Source organism: Heterodontus francisci, chromosome 8, assembly GCF_036365525.1.
Source record: "Heterodontus francisci isolate sHetFra1 chromosome 8, sHetFra1.hap1, whole genome shotgun sequence".
In the NCBI taxonomy this organism is placed as follows: Eukaryota; Metazoa; Chordata; class Chondrichthyes; order Heterodontiformes; family Heterodontidae; genus Heterodontus; species Heterodontus francisci.
Window position 1 is genome coordinate 126482273 of NC_090378.1, and position 17605 is coordinate 126499877.

Sequence of the window (17605 nt, forward strand, 5' to 3'; positions counted from 1 at the left end):
ACAGACTGATCACAATTATATGGCACTTCGTGGGCACTGGTTACAGACTGATCACACTTACATGGCACAGTGTGGGCACTGGTTACAGACTGATCACACTTACATGGCACTGAGTGGGCACTGGATACATACTGATCACACTTACATGGCGCTCTGTGGACACTGGTTAAAGACTGATCACACTTACATGGCACTGAGTGGGCACTGGATACAGACTGATCACACTTACATGGCACTGAGTTGGCACTGGTTACAGACTGATCACACTTACAGGGCACTTTGTGGGCACTGGTTACAGACTGATCACACGTACAGGGCACTTCGTGGGCACTGGTTACAGACTGATCGCACCTACATGGCACTTCCTGTGCACTGGTTACAGACTGATCACACTTACAGGGCACTTCCTGTGCACTGGTTACAGACTGATCACACGTACAGGGCACTTTGTGGGCACTGGTTACAGACTGATCACTCTTACAGAACACTTCGTGGGCACTGGTTACAGAACGATCACACTTACATGGCACTTCCTGTGCACTGGTTACAGACTGATCGCACTGACATGGCACTTCCTGTGCACTGGTTACAGAGTGATCGCACTGACATGGCACTTCCTGTGCACTGGTTACAGACTGATCACACTTACATGGCACTTCCTTTGCACTGTTTACAGACTGATCGCACCGACAGGGTACTTTGTGGGTACTGGTTACAGACTGATCACACTAACAGGTCACTGAGTGGGCACAGGTTTCACACTGATCTCACTTACATGGCACTGTGTGGGCACTGGTTACAGACTGATCACACTTACATCGCCCTGAGTGGCCACTGGTTACAGTCTGATCACACTTTCATGGCATTGTGTGGGCCCTTGTCACACACAGAATACACTTACATGGCACTGAGTGGGCACTGGTTACATACTGATCGCACTTACATGGCACTGAGTGGGCTCTGGTTACACACTGATCACACTGACATGGCACTGAGTGGGCATTGGTTACAGACTGAACGCACTTACATGGCACTGTGTGGGCACGGGTTGCAGACTGTTCACACTTACACGGCAGTGAGTGTGTACTCGTTACACACTGATGATACTTACATGGCATACTGTGGGCATTTGTCACACATTGATCACACTTACGTGGCACTGACTGGGAACTGGTCACAGACTGATCACACTTGCAATTCACTGAGTGGGCTCTGGTTGCACACTGATCACAATTGCATGACACTGAGTTGGCACTGGTTACAGACGAATCACACCTATATGGCACTGAGTGGGAATTGGTTACAGAATGAGCACATTTACATAGCAGTCTGTGGGCACTGGTTACAGACTGATCACAATTACATGGCACTTCGTGGGCACTGGTTAGAGACTGATTACACTTACTTGGCACTTCGTGGGCACTGGTTACAGACTCATCACACGTACAGGGCACTTTGTGGGCATTGGTTACAGACTGATCGCACTTACATGGCACTTCCTGTGCACTGGTTACAGACTGATCACACTAACAGGTCACTGAGTCGGCACAGGTTTCACACTGATCTCACTTACATGGCACTGTGTGGGCACTGGTTGCAGACTGATCAAACTTACATGGCACTGTGTGGGCACTGGATAAACACTGATCTCACTTACATGGCACTGTCTGGGCACTGGTTGCAGACTGATCAAACTTACATGGCACTGTGTGGGCACTTGTTACACACTGATCACACTTACCTGGCACTATTTGGGCACTGGTTGCTGACTGATCATACTTACATGGAACTGTGTGGGCACTGGTGACAGACTGATGACACTTACATGGCACTGAATGGGCACTGGTTACAGACTGATCACACTTTCATGGCACTGTGTGGGCCCTTGTCACACACAGAATACACTTACATGGCACTTCGTGGGCACTGGTTACAGACTGATCACACTTATATGGCACTTCGTGGGCACTGGTTACAGACTGATCACACTTACATGGCACTGTGTGGGCCCTTGTCACACACAGAATACACTTACATGGCAATGAGTGGGCCCTGGTTACAGACTGATCACAATTACATGGCACTTCGTGGGCACTGGTTACAGACTGATCATCCTTACCTGGCACTGTGTGGGCACTGGTGACAGACTGATGACACTTACATGGCACTGAATGGGCACTGGTTACAGACTGATCACAATTACATGGCACTTCGTGGGCACTGGTTACAGACTGATCACAGTTACATGGCACTTCCTGTGCACTGGTTACAGACTGATCACATTGACATGGCACCGTGTGGGCACTGGTTACAGACTGATCACACGTACAGGGCACTTTGTGGGCACTGGTTACAGACTGATCATACTTACATGGCACTTCCTGTGCACTGGTTACAGACTGATCGCACTTACATGGCACTTCCTGTGCACTGGTTACAGACTGATCGCACTTACATGGCACTTCCTGTGCACTGGTTACAGACTGATCACACTTACAGGGTACTTTGTGGGTACTGGTTACAGACTGATCACACTAACAGGTCACTGAGTGGGCACAGGTTTCACACTGATCTCACTTACATGGCACTGTGTGGGCACTGGTTGCAGACTGATCAAACTTACATGGCACTGTGTGGGCACTGGTTCCACACTGATCACACTTACCTGGCACTATTTGGGCACTGGTTGCAGACTGATCATAATAACATGGCACTGTGTGGGCTCTGGTGACAGACTGATGACACTTACATGGCACTGAATGGGCACTGGTTACAGACTGATCACACTTTCATGGCACTGTGTGGGCCCTTGTCACACACAGAATACACTTACATCGCCCTGAGTGGGCCCTGGTTACAGTCTGATCACACTTACATGGCACTGAGTGGGCACTGGTTACAGACTGATCACACTTACATCGCCCTGAGTGGCCACTGGTTACAGTCTGATCACACTTTCATGGCATTGTGTGGGCCCTTGTCACACACAGAATACACTTACATGGCACTGAGTGAGCGCTGATTACACACTGATCACACTGACATGGCACTGAGTGGGCATTGGTTACAGACTGATCGCACTTGCATGGCACTGTGTGGGCACTGGTTGCAGACTGATCAAACTTACATGGCACTGTGTGGGCACTGGTTACACACTGATCACACTTACCTGGCACTATTTGGGCACTGGTTGCAGACTGATCATAATAACATGGCACTGTGTGGGCACTGGTGACAGACTGATGACACTTACATGGCACTGAATGGGCACTGGTTACAGACTGATCACACTTTCATGGCACTGTGTGGGCCCTTGTCACACACAGAATACACTTACATGGCAATGAGTGGGCCCTGGTTACAGTCTGATCACACTTACATGGCACTGAGTGGGCACTGGTTACAGACTGATCACACTTACATCGCCCTGAGTGGCCACTGGTTACAGTCTGATCACACTTTCATGGCATTGTGTGGGCCCTTGTCACACACAGAATACACTTACATGGCACTGAGTGAGCGCTGATTACACACTGATCACATTGACATGGCACTGAGTGGGCATTGGTTACAGACTGAACGCACTTACATGGCACTGTGTGGGCACGGGTTGCAGACTGTTCACACTTACACGGCAGTGAGTGTGCACTGGTTACACACTGATGACACTTACATGGCATACTGTGGGCATTTTTCACACATTGATCACACTTATGTGGCACTGACTGGGAACTGGTCACAGACTGATCACACTTACAATTCACTGAGTGGGCTCTGGTTACACACTGATCACAATTACATGACACTGAGTTGGCACTGGTGACACACTGATCATACTTACATGGCACTTTGTGGGCAATGGTTACACACTGATCATACTTACATGGCACTGTGTGGGCACTGGTTACACACTGAAAACACTTACATGTATCTGAGTGGGCACTGGTTGCACACTGTTCACAATTATCTGACACTGAGTGGGCACTGGTTACACACTGATCTCACTTACATGGCACTGAATGGGCACTAGTTTCACACTGATCAGCATTACATTGTACTGAGTGGGCACTGGTTACACTCTGATCACACTTACATGGTACTGAGTTGGCACTGGTTCCAGACTGATCTCACTTACATGGCACTGTGTGGGCACTTGTTACAGACTAATCTTAGTTACATGACACTGAGTGGGCACTGGTTACAGACTGATCAAACTTACATGGGATTGTGTGGGAACTTGTTACAGACTCATCACACTTACATGGCACTGTGTGGGCACTGGTTACACACTGATCATACTTACATGGCACTTTGTGGGCACTGGTTACACACTGATCATACTTACATGGCACTGTGTGGGCACTGGTTACACACTGAAAACACTTACATGTCACTGAGTGGGCACTGTTTGCCCACTGTTCACAATTGCCTGACACTGAGTGGGCACTGGTTACACACTGATCTCACTTACATGGCACTGAGTGGGCACTAGTTTCACACTGATCACCATTACAGTGTACTGAGTGGGCACTTGTTACAGACGGTTCACACTTATATGGCAATGAGTGGGCACTGGTTCCACACTGATCACACTTAGATGGTACTGAGTGGGCACCGGTTACAGACTGATCATACTTACATGGCTTTGTGTGTGCACTTGTTACAGACTGATCACACTTACATGGCACTGTGTGGGCACTTGTTACAGACTAATCTTAGTTACATGACACTGAGTTGTCACTGGTTACACACTGATCACAATTACACTGCACTGTGTGGGCAATGGTTGCAGACTGATCTCCCTTACATGGCACTGAGTGGACACTGGTTACACACTGATAACACTTACATGGCAGTGAGTGGGCACTGGTTACACACTGATAACACTTGCATGTCACTGTGTGGACACTGGTTACAGACTGATAACACTTACATGGCAGTGAGGGGGCACTGATTACAGACTGATCAAACTTACATGGCACTGAGTGGGCACTGGTTGCAGACTGATGTCACTTACATGTCACTGTGTGGACACTGGTTACAGACTGATAACACTTACATGGCACAGAGTGGGCACTGGTGTCAGAGTGATCACACTTACAGGGCACTGTGTGGGCTCTGGTTACAGACTGATCACACTTACAGGGCGCTGTGTGGGGTCTGGTTACAGACTGATCACACTTACAGGGCACCGTGTCGGCACTGGTTACAGATTGATCACACTTACAGGGCACTGTGTGGGCTCTGGTTACAGACTGATCACACTTACAGGGCACAGTGTGGGGTCTGGTTACAGACTGATCACACTTACATGGCACTGTGTGGGGTCTGGTTACGGACTGATCACCATTACAGGACACTGTGTGGGCTCTAGTTGCAGACTGATAACATTACAGGGTACTGTGAGGGCACTGGTTGCAGACTGATCACACTTAAAGTGCACTGAGTTGGCACTGGTTACACACTGATCTCACTTGCATGGCACTGTGTGGGCACTGGATCAACACTGATCTCACTTACATGGCACTGTCTGGGCACTGGTTACCGACTGATCACACGTACATGGCACTGAGTGGGCATTGGTTACAGAATGATCACTCTTACATTGCACTGAGTGGGCACTGGTTACAGACTGATCACACTTGCATTGCACTGAGTGGGCACTGGTTACAGACTGATCACACTTTCATGGCATTGTGTGGGCCCTTGTCACACACAGAATACACTTACATGGCACTGAGTGGGCACTGGTTACATACTGATCGCACTTACATGGCACTGTGTGGGCACTGGATCAACACTGATCTCACTTACATGGCACTGTGTGGGCACTGGTTACAGACTGATCACACTTACATCGCCCTGAGTGGCCACTGGTTACAGTCTGATCACACTTTCATGGCATTGTGTGGGCCCTTGTCACACACAGAATACACTTACATGGCACTGAGTGGGCACTGGTTACATACTGATCGCACTTACATGGCACTGAGTGGGCTCTGGTTACACACTGATCACACTGACATGGCACTGAGTGGGCATTGGTTACAGACTGAACGCACTTACATGGCACTGTGTGGGCACGGGTTGCAGACTGTTCACACTTACACGGCAGTGAGTGTGTACTCGTTACACACTGATGATACTTACATGGCATACTGTGGGCATTTGTCACACATTGATCACACTTACGTGGCACTGACTGGGAACTGGTCACAGACTGATCACACTTGCAATTCACTGAGTGGGCTCTGGTTGCACACTGATCACAATTGCATGACACTGAGTTGGCACTGGTTACAGACGAATCACACCTATATGGCACTGAGTGGGAATTGGTTACAGAATGAGCACATTTACATAGCAGTCTGTGGGCACTGGTTACAGACTGATCACAATTACATGGCACTTCGTGGGCACTGGTTAGAGACTGATTACACTTACTTGGCACTTCGTGGGCACTGGTTACAGACTCATCACACGTACAGGGCACTTTGTGGGCATTGGTTACAGACTGATCGCACTTACATGGCACTTCCTGTGCACTGGTTACAGACTGATCACACTAACAGGTCACTGAGTCGGCACAGGTTTCACACTGATCTCACTTACATGGCACTGTGTGGGCACTGGTTGCAGACTGATCAAACTTACATGGCACTGTGTGGGCACTGGATAAACACTGATCTCACTTACATGGCACTGTCTGGGCACTGGTTGCAGACTGATCAAACTTACATGGCACTGTGTGGGCACTTGTTACACACTGATCACACTTACCTGGCACTATTTGGGCACTGGTTGCTGACTGATCATACTTACATGGAACTGTGTGGGCACTGGTGACAGACTGATGACACTTACATGGCACTGAATGGGCACTGGTTACAGACTGATCACACTTTCATGGCACTGTGTGGGCCCTTGTCACACACAGAATACACTTACATGGCACTTCGTGGGCACTGGTTACAGACTGATCACACTTATATGGCACTTCGTGGGCACTGGTTACAGACTGATCACACTTACATGGCACTGTGTGGGCCCTTGTCACACACAGAATACACTTACATGGCAATGAGTGGGCCCTGGTTACAGACTGATCACAATTACATGGCACTTCGTGGGCACTGGTTACAGACTGATCATCCTTACCTGGCACTGTGTGGGCACTGGTGACAGACTGATGACACTTACATGGCACTGAATGGGCACTGGTTACAGACTGATCACAATTACATGGCACTTCGTGGGCACTGGTTACAGACTGATCACAGTTACATGGCACTTCCTGTGCACTGGTTACAGACTGATCACATTGACATGGCACCGTGTGGGCACTGGTTACAGACTGATCACACGTACAGGGCACTTTGTGGGCACTGGTTACAGACTGATCATACTTACATGGCACTTCCTGTGCACTGGTTACAGACTGATCGCACTTACATGGCACTTCCTGTGCACTGGTTACAGACTGATCGCACTTACATGGCACTTCCTGTGCACTGGTTACAGACTGATCACACTTACAGGGTACTTTGTGGGTACTGGTTACAGACTGATCACACTAACAGGTCACTGAGTGGGCACAGGTTTCACACTGATCTCACTTACATGGCACTGTGTGGGCACTGGTTGCAGACTGATCAAACTTACATGGCACTGTGTGGGCACTGGTTCCACACTGATCACACTTACCTGGCACTATTTGGGCACTGGTTGCAGACTGATCATAATAACATGGCACTGTGTGGGCTCTGGTGACAGACTGATGACACTTACATGGCACTGAATGGGCACTGGTTACAGACTGATCACACTTTCATGGCACTGTGTGGGCCCTTGTCACACACAGAATACACTTACATCGCCCTGAGTGGGCCCTGGTTACAGTCTGATCACACTTACATGGCACTGAGTGGGCACTGGTTACAGACTGATCACACTTACATCGCCCTGAGTGGCCACTGGTTACAGTCTGATCACACTTTCATGGCATTGTGTGGGCCCTTGTCACACACAGAATACACTTACATGGCACTGAGTGAGCGCTGATTACACACTGATCACACTGACATGGCACTGAGTGGGCATTGGTTACAGACTGATCGCACTTGCATGGCACTGTGTGGGCACTGGTTGCAGACTGATCAAACTTACATGGCACTGTGTGGGCACTGGTTACACACTGATCACACTTACCTGGCACTATTTGGGCACTGGTTGCAGACTGATCATAATAACATGGCACTGTGTGGGCACTGGTGACAGACTGATGACACTTACATGGCACTGAATGGGCACTGGTTACAGACTGATCACACTTTCATGGCACTGTGTGGGCCCTTGTCACACACAGAATACACTTACATGGCAATGAGTGGGCCCTGGTTACAGTCTGATCACACTTACATGGCACTGAGTGGGCACTGGTTACAGACTGATCACACTTACATCGCCCTGAGTGGCCACTGGTTACAGTCTGATCACACTTTCATGGCATTGTGTGGGCCCTTGTCACACACAGAATACACTTACATGGCACTGAGTGAGCGCTGATTACACACTGATCACATTGACATGGCACTGAGTGGGCATTGGTTACAGACTGAACGCACTTACATGGCACTGTGTGGGCACGGGTTGCAGACTGTTCACACTTACACGGCAGTGAGTGTGCACTGGTTACACACTGATGACACTTACATGGCATACTGTGGGCATTTTTCACACATTGATCACACTTATGTGGCACTGACTGGGAACTGGTCACAGACTGATCACACTTACAATTCACTGAGTGGGCTCTGGTTACACACTGATCACAATTACATGACACTGAGTTGGCACTGGTGACACACTGATCATACTTACATGGCACTTTGTGGGCAATGGTTACACACTGATCATACTTACATGGCACTGTGTGGGCACTGGTTACACACTGAAAACACTTACATGTATCTGAGTGGGCACTGGTTGCACACTGTTCACAATTATCTGACACTGAGTGGGCACTGGTTACACACTGATCTCACTTACATGGCACTGAATGGGCACTAGTTTCACACTGATCAGCATTACATTGTACTGAGTGGGCACTGGTTACACTCTGATCACACTTACATGGTACTGAGTTGGCACTGGTTCCAGACTGATCTCACTTACATGGCACTGTGTGGGCACTTGTTACAGACTAATCTTAGTTACATGACACTGAGTGGGCACTGGTTACAGACTGATCAAACTTACATGGGATTGTGTGGGAACTTGTTACAGACTCATCACACTTACATGGCACTGTGTGGGCACTGGTTACACACTGATCATACTTACATGGCACTTTGTGGGCACTGGTTACACACTGATCATACTTACATGGCACTGTGTGGGCACTGGTTACACACTGAAAACACTTACATGTCACTGAGTGGGCACTGTTTGCCCACTGTTCACAATTGCCTGACACTGAGTGGGCACTGGTTACACACTGATCTCACTTACATGGCACTGAGTGGGCACTAGTTTCACACTGATCACCATTACAGTGTACTGAGTGGGCACTTGTTACAGACGGTTCACACTTATATGGCAATGAGTGGGCACTGGTTCCACACTGATCACACTTAGATGGTACTGAGTGGGCACCGGTTACAGACTGATCATACTTACATGGCTTTGTGTGTGCACTTGTTACAGACTGATCACACTTACATGGCACTGTGTGGGCACTTGTTACAGACTAATCTTAGTTACATGACACTGAGTTGTCACTGGTTACACACTGATCACAATTACACTGCACTGTGTGGGCAATGGTTGCAGACTGATCTCCCTTACATGGCACTGAGTGGACACTGGTTACACACTGATAACACTTACATGGCAGTGAGTGGGCACTGGTTACACACTGATAACACTTGCATGTCACTGTGTGGACACTGGTTACAGACTGATAACACTTACATGGCAGTGAGGGGGCACTGATTACAGACTGATCAAACTTACATGGCACTGAGTGGGCACTGGTTGCAGACTGATGTCACTTACATGTCACTGTGTGGACACTGGTTACAGACTGATAACACTTACATGGCACAGAGTGGGCACTGGTGTCAGAGTGATCACACTTACAGGGCACTGTGTGGGCTCTGGTTACAGACTGATCACACTTACAGGGCGCTGTGTGGGGTCTGGTTACAGACTGATCACACTTACAGGGCACCGTGTCGGCACTGGTTACAGATTGATCACACTTACAGGGCACTGTGTGGGCTCTGGTTACAGACTGATCACACTTACAGGGCACAGTGTGGGGTCTGGTTACAGACTGATCACACTTACATGGCACTGTGTGGGGTCTGGTTACGGACTGATCACCATTACAGGACACTGTGTGGGCTCTAGTTGCAGACTGATAACATTACAGGGTACTGTGAGGGCACTGGTTGCAGACTGATCACACTTAAAGTGCACTGAGTTGGCACTGGTTACACACTGATCTCACTTGCATGGCACTGTGTGGGCACTGGATCAACACTGATCTCACTTACATGGCACTGTCTGGGCACTGGTTACCGACTGATCACACGTACATGGCACTGAGTGGGCATTGGTTACAGAATGATCACTCTTACATTGCACTGAGTGGGCACTGGTTACAGACTGATCACACTTGCATTGCACTGAGTGGGCACTGGTTACAGACTGATCAAACTTTCATGTCACTGTGGGGGCACTAGTTACACACTGATCTCACTTACAAGGCACTGAGTTGGCTATAGTTACACACTGATCACAATTACATTGTAATTTGTGGGCACTGGTTACAGACTGATCACACTTACATGGCATTGAGTGGGCACTGGTTACACACTTATCATACTTACATGGCACCGTGTGGGCACTGGTTACAGACTGATCACACTTATATGGCACCGTGTGGGCACTGGTTACACAATGAACTCACTTACAATGCACTGAGTGGGCACTGGTTACAAATTGATCATATTTACATGGCACTGTGGGGGCACTGGTTACAGACTGATGACACTTACAATGCACTGAGTGGGCACTGCTTACAAACTTATCATATTTACATGGCACCGTGTGGGCACTGGTTACACCGTGATCACAATTACATGGCACTGTGTGGGCACTGGTTACACACTGATCTCACTTACATGGCACTGAATGGGCACTAGTTTCACACTGATCACCATTACATTGTACTGAGTGGGCACTGGTTACAGACTGTTCACATTTATATGGCAATGAGTGGGCACTGGTTACAGACTGATATCACTTACATGGCACTGTGTGGGCACTTGTTATGGACTAATCTTAGTTACATGACACTGAGTGGGCACTGGTTACAGACTGATCAAACTTACATAGGATTGTGTGGGCACTTGTTACAGACTGATCACACTTACATGGCACTGTGTGGGCACTGGTTACACACTGATCATACTTACATGGCACTTTGTGGGCACTGGTTACACACTGATCACACTTACATGGCACTGTGTGGGCACTGGTTACACACTGAAATCACTTACATGTCACTGAGTGGGCACTTGTTACAGACTAATCTTAGTTACATGACACTGAGTGGGCAATGGTTACAGACTGATCAGACTTACATTGCACTGTGTGCGCACTGGTTGCACATTGATCACACTTAAATGGCACTGAGTTGGCACTGGTTACACACTGATCACAATTACACTGCAGTGTGTGGGCAATGGTTGCAAACTGATCTCGCTTACATGGCACTGAGTGGACACTGGTTACACACTGATAACACTTACATGGCAGTGAGTGAGCACTTGTTACACACTGATAACACTCACATGTCACTGTGTGGACACTGGTTACAGACTAATCTTAGTTACATGACACTGAGTGGGCACTGGTTACAGACTGATCAGACTTACATGGCACTGTGTGGGCACTGTTTACAGACTGATCTCACTTACATGGCACTGAGTGGGCACTGGTTACAGACTGATCACACTTATATGGTACTGTGTGGGCCCTGGTTGCACATTGATCACACTTACATGGCACTGAGTGGGCACTGGTTGCAGACTGATGTCACTTACATGTCACTGTGTGGGCACTGGTTACAGACTGATCACACTTATATGGTACTGTGTGGGCACTGGTTACAGACTGATCATACTTACATGGCACTGTGGGGGCACTGGTTACAGACTGATGACACTTACATGGCACTGTGTGGGCACTGGTTACACAATGAACTCACTTACAATGCACTGAGTGGGCACTGCTTACAAACTGATCATACTTACATGGCACTGTGTGGGCACTGTTTACAGACTGATCTCACTTACATGGCACTGAGTGGGCAGTGGTTAAACACTGATCTCACTTCCATGGCATTGTGTGGGCACTGGTTACACACTGATCTCGCTTACATGGCACTCTGTGGGCACTGGTTACACACTAATCACAATTACATTTAACTGAGTGGGCACTAGTTACACACTGATCACAATTACAGGCCCAGTGTAGGCACTGGTGACAGACTGATCAAACTTACATGGCACTGTGTGGACACTGGTTACACAGTAATCTGACTTACATGGCACTGAGAGGGCCCAGGTTACAGACTGATCACACTTTCATGGCACTCTGTGGGCACTGGTTACACACTTATCATACTTACATGGCACCGTGTGGGCACTGGTTACAGACTGATCACACTTATATGGTCCTGTGTGGGCACTGGTTACAGACTGATCACACTTATATGGTCCTGTGTGGGCACTGGTTACAGACTGATCACACTTACATGGCACTGTGTGGACACTGGTTACACAGTAATCTGACTTAAATGGCACTGAGATGGCCCAGGTTACAGACTGATCACACATTCATGGCACTCTGTGGGCATTGGTTACACACTAATCACACTTACATGGCACTGAGTCGGCACTGGTTACAGACTAATCTTAGTTACATGACTCTGAGTGGGCAATGGTTACAGACTGATCAGACTTACATTGCACTGTGTGCGCACTGGTTGCACATTGATCACACTTAAATGGCACTGAGTTGGCACTGGTTACACACTGATCACAATTACACTGCAGTGTGTGGGCAATGGTTGCAAACTGATCTCGCTTACATGGCACTGAGTGGACACTGGTTACACACTGATAACACTTACATGGCAGTGAGTGAGCACTTGTTACACACTGATAACACTCACTTGTCACTGTGTGGACACTGGTTACAGACTAATCTTAGTTACATGACACTGAGTGGGCACTGGTTACAGACTGATCAGACTTACATGGCACTGTGTGGGCACTGTTTACAGACTGATCTCACTTACAATGCACTGAGTGGGCACTGGTTACAGACTGATCAGACTTACATTGCACTGTGTGCGCACTGGTTGCACATTGATCACACTTAAATGGCACTGAGTTGGCACTGGTTACACACTGATCACAATTACACTGCAGTGTGTGGGCAATGGTTGCAAACTGATCTCGCTTACATGGCACTGAGTGGACACTGGTTACACACTGATAACACTTACATGGCAGTGAGTGAGCACTTGTTACACACTGATAACACTCACTTGTCACTGTGTGGACACTGGTTACAGACTAATCTTAGTTACATGACACTGAGTGGGCACTGGTTACAGACTGATCAGACTTACATGGCACTGTGTGGGCACTGTTTACAGACTGATCTCACTTACAATGCACTGAGTGGGCACTGGTTACAGACTGATCACACTTATATGGTACTGTGTGGGCCCTGGTTGCACATTGATCACACTTACATGGCACTGAGTGGGCACTGGTTGCAGACTGAAAACACTTACATGTCACTGAGTGGGCACTTGTTACAGACTAATCTTAGTTACATGACTCTGAGTGGGCAATGGTTACAGACTGATCAGACTTACATTGCACTGTGTGCGCACTGGTTGCACATTGATCACACTTAAATGGCACTGAGTTGGCACTGGTTACACACTGATCACAATTACACTGCCGTGTGTGGGCAATGGTTGCAAACTGATCTCGCTTACATGGCACTGAGTGGACACTGGTTACACACTGATAACACTTACATGGCAGTGAGTGAGCACTTGTTACACACTGATAACACTCACTTGTCACTGTGTGGACACTGGTTACAGACTAATCTTAGTTACATGACACTGAGTGGGCACTGGTTACAGACTGATCAGACTTACATGGCACTGTGTGGGCACTGTTTACAGACTGATCTCACTTACAATGCACTGAGTGGGCACTGGTTACAGACTGATCACACTTATATGGTACTGTGTGGGCCCTGGTTGCACATTGATCACACTTACATGGCACTGAGTGGGCACTGGTTGCAGACTGATGTCACTTACATGTCACTGTGTGGGCACTGGTTACAGACTGATCACACTTATATGGTACTGTGTGGGCACTGGTTACAGACTGATCATACTTACATAGCACTGTGGGGGCACTGGTTACAGACTGATGACACTTACATGGCACTGTGTGGGCACTGGTTACACAATGAACTCACTTACAATGCACTGAGTGGGCACTGCTTACAAACTGATCATACTTACATGGCACTGTGTGGGCAGTGGTTAAACACTGATCTCACTTCCATGGCATTGTGTGGGCACTGGTTACACACTGATCTCGCTTACATGGCACTCTGTGGGCACTGGTTACACACTAATCACAATTACATTTAACTGAGTGGGCACTAGTTACACACTGATCACAATTACAGGCCCAGTGTAGGCACTGGTGACAGACTGATCAAACTTACATGGCACTTTGTGGGCACTGGTTACACACTTATCATACTTACATGGCACCGTGTGGGCACTGGTTACAGACTGATCACACTTATATGGTCCTGTGTGGGCACTGGTTACAGACTGATCATACTTACATGGCACTGTGGGGGCACTGGTTACAGACTGATCACACTTACATGGCACTGTGTGGACACTGGTTACACACTAATCACACTTACATGGCACTGAGTCGGCACTGGTTGCACACTGATCATACTTACTTGGCAATGAGTGGGCACTGGTTACAGAATGATCACACTTACATGGCACTGAGTGGGCACTAGTTACACACTGATCACAATTACAGGGCACAGTGTGGGCACTGGTGACAGACTGATCAAACTTACATGGCATTGTGCGGGTACTGGTAACACACTGATCACAATTACAGGGCACATTGTGGGCACTGGTGACAGACTGATCACAAATACATGGCACTGCTGGGGCACTACTAACACACTGATCACAATTACATTGTACTGGGTGGGCACCAGGTACACACTGATCACAGTTACAGGGCAGAGTGTCGGCACTGGTGACAGACTGATCAAACTTACATGGCTTTGAGTGGGCACTGGTTACAGACTGATTACACTTACATGGCACTGAGTGGGCATTGGTTACAGAATGATCACACTTACATGGCACTGTGGGGGCACTGGTTACACACTGAACGCAATTAGATTGCAATCTGTCGGCACTGGTTACACACTGATCACACTTACATGGTATTGTCTGGGCACTGGTGACAGACTGATCATACTTACATGGCACTGTGGGGGCACTGGTTACACACTGATCACAATTACATTGTACTAAGTGGGCACTAGTTACACACTAATCACAATTACAGGGCACAGTGTGGGCACTGGTGACATACTGATCAAACCTACATGGCACTGTGTGGGCACTGGTTACAGACTGATCACAATTACATGGCACTGACTGGGCACTGGTTACAGACTGATCAGAGTTACATGGCACTGTGTGGGCACTGGTTCCACACTAATCACACTTACATGGCAGAGCGTGGGCACTGTTTCCAGACTGATCACAATTACATGGCACTGTGTGGGCACTGGTACCAGACTGATCACACTTACATGGCACTGTCTGGGCACTGGTTACAGACTGATCACACTTACATGGCACTGAGTGGGCACTTGTATCAGACTGATCACACTTACATTGCACTATGTGGGCAATAGTAACACACTGATCATACTTCCATGGCAATGTATGGGCACTGGTACCAGACTGATCACACTTACATGGCAATATGTGGGCACTGCTTACAGACTGATCACACTTACATGGCACTATGTGGGCACTGGTTACAGACTGATCACACTTACATGGCACTGTGTGGGCACTGGTTACAGACTGATGACACTTAAATGGCACTATGTGGGCACTGGTTACAATCTGATCACACTTACATGGCACTGAATGGGCCCTGGTTACAGTCTGAGCACACTTACATGGCACTGTGTGGGCACTGGTTACAGACTGATCACACTTACATTGCACTGAGTGGGCACTTGTATCAGACTGATCACACTTACATTGCACTATGTGGGCAATAGTAGCACACTGATCATACTTACATGGCAATGTGTGGGCACTGGTACCAGACTGATCACACTTACATGGCAATGTGTGGGCACTGGTTACACACTGATCAAACTTACATGGCACTGTCTGGGCACTGGTTACAGACTGATCACACTTACAAGGCAATGAGTGGGCACTGGTTACACACTGATCATACTTACATGGCACTATGTGGGCACTGTTTACTCACTGATCCCGCTTACGTGGCACTGTGTATGCACTTGTTACAGACTGATCACACTTACATCTCACTGCGTGGGCACTGTTTGCAGACTGATCGCTCTGACATGGCACTGTGTGGGCACTGCTTATACACTGATCACACTTACATGGCACTTTGTGGGCACTGATTGCACACTGATCACACTTACAAGGCACTGAGTGGGCATTTGTTACACACTGTGCACTCTTGCATGGCACTGAGTGGGCACTGATTACAGAATGATCACACTTACATGGCATGTGTGGGAATGGGAGTCTGCATAATTATTGTAGAATGTTGTGGGAATGGGAGAGTGAAAAATAATTGAACAAAGTTGCGAGAATGGGGGTGTGTATAATTATTGCGGAAGGTTGTTGGAATGGGACAGTGAAAAATAATTGAATAAAGGTGTGGGAATGGGAGAGTGAATAATTATTGGAGAAGGTTGTAGGAATGGAAGAATGTATAATTGTTGCAGAATGTTGTGGGAATGGGAGAGTGAAAAATAATTGAACAAAGGTGTGGGAATGGGAGAGTGTATAATTATTGTAGAAGGTTGTAGGAATGGGAGAATGTATAATTGTTGCAGAATGTTGTGGGAATGGGAGAGTGAAAAATAATTGAACAAAGGTGTGGGAATGGGAGAGTGTATAATTATTGTAGAAGGTTGTAGGAATGGGATTGTGTATAATTATTTAAGTAAGGTGTGGGAATGGGAGAGTGTATAATTATTGAAGAATGTTGTGGGAATGGGAGAGTGTATAATTATTTAAGTAAGGTGTGGGAAACGGAGAGTGTATAATTATTGTCGAATGTTGTGGAAATGGGAGAGTGTATAATGATTGTAGAATGTTGTGGAAATGGGAGAGTGCATAATTATTTAAGTAAGGTGTGGGAATGGGAGAGTGTATAATTAT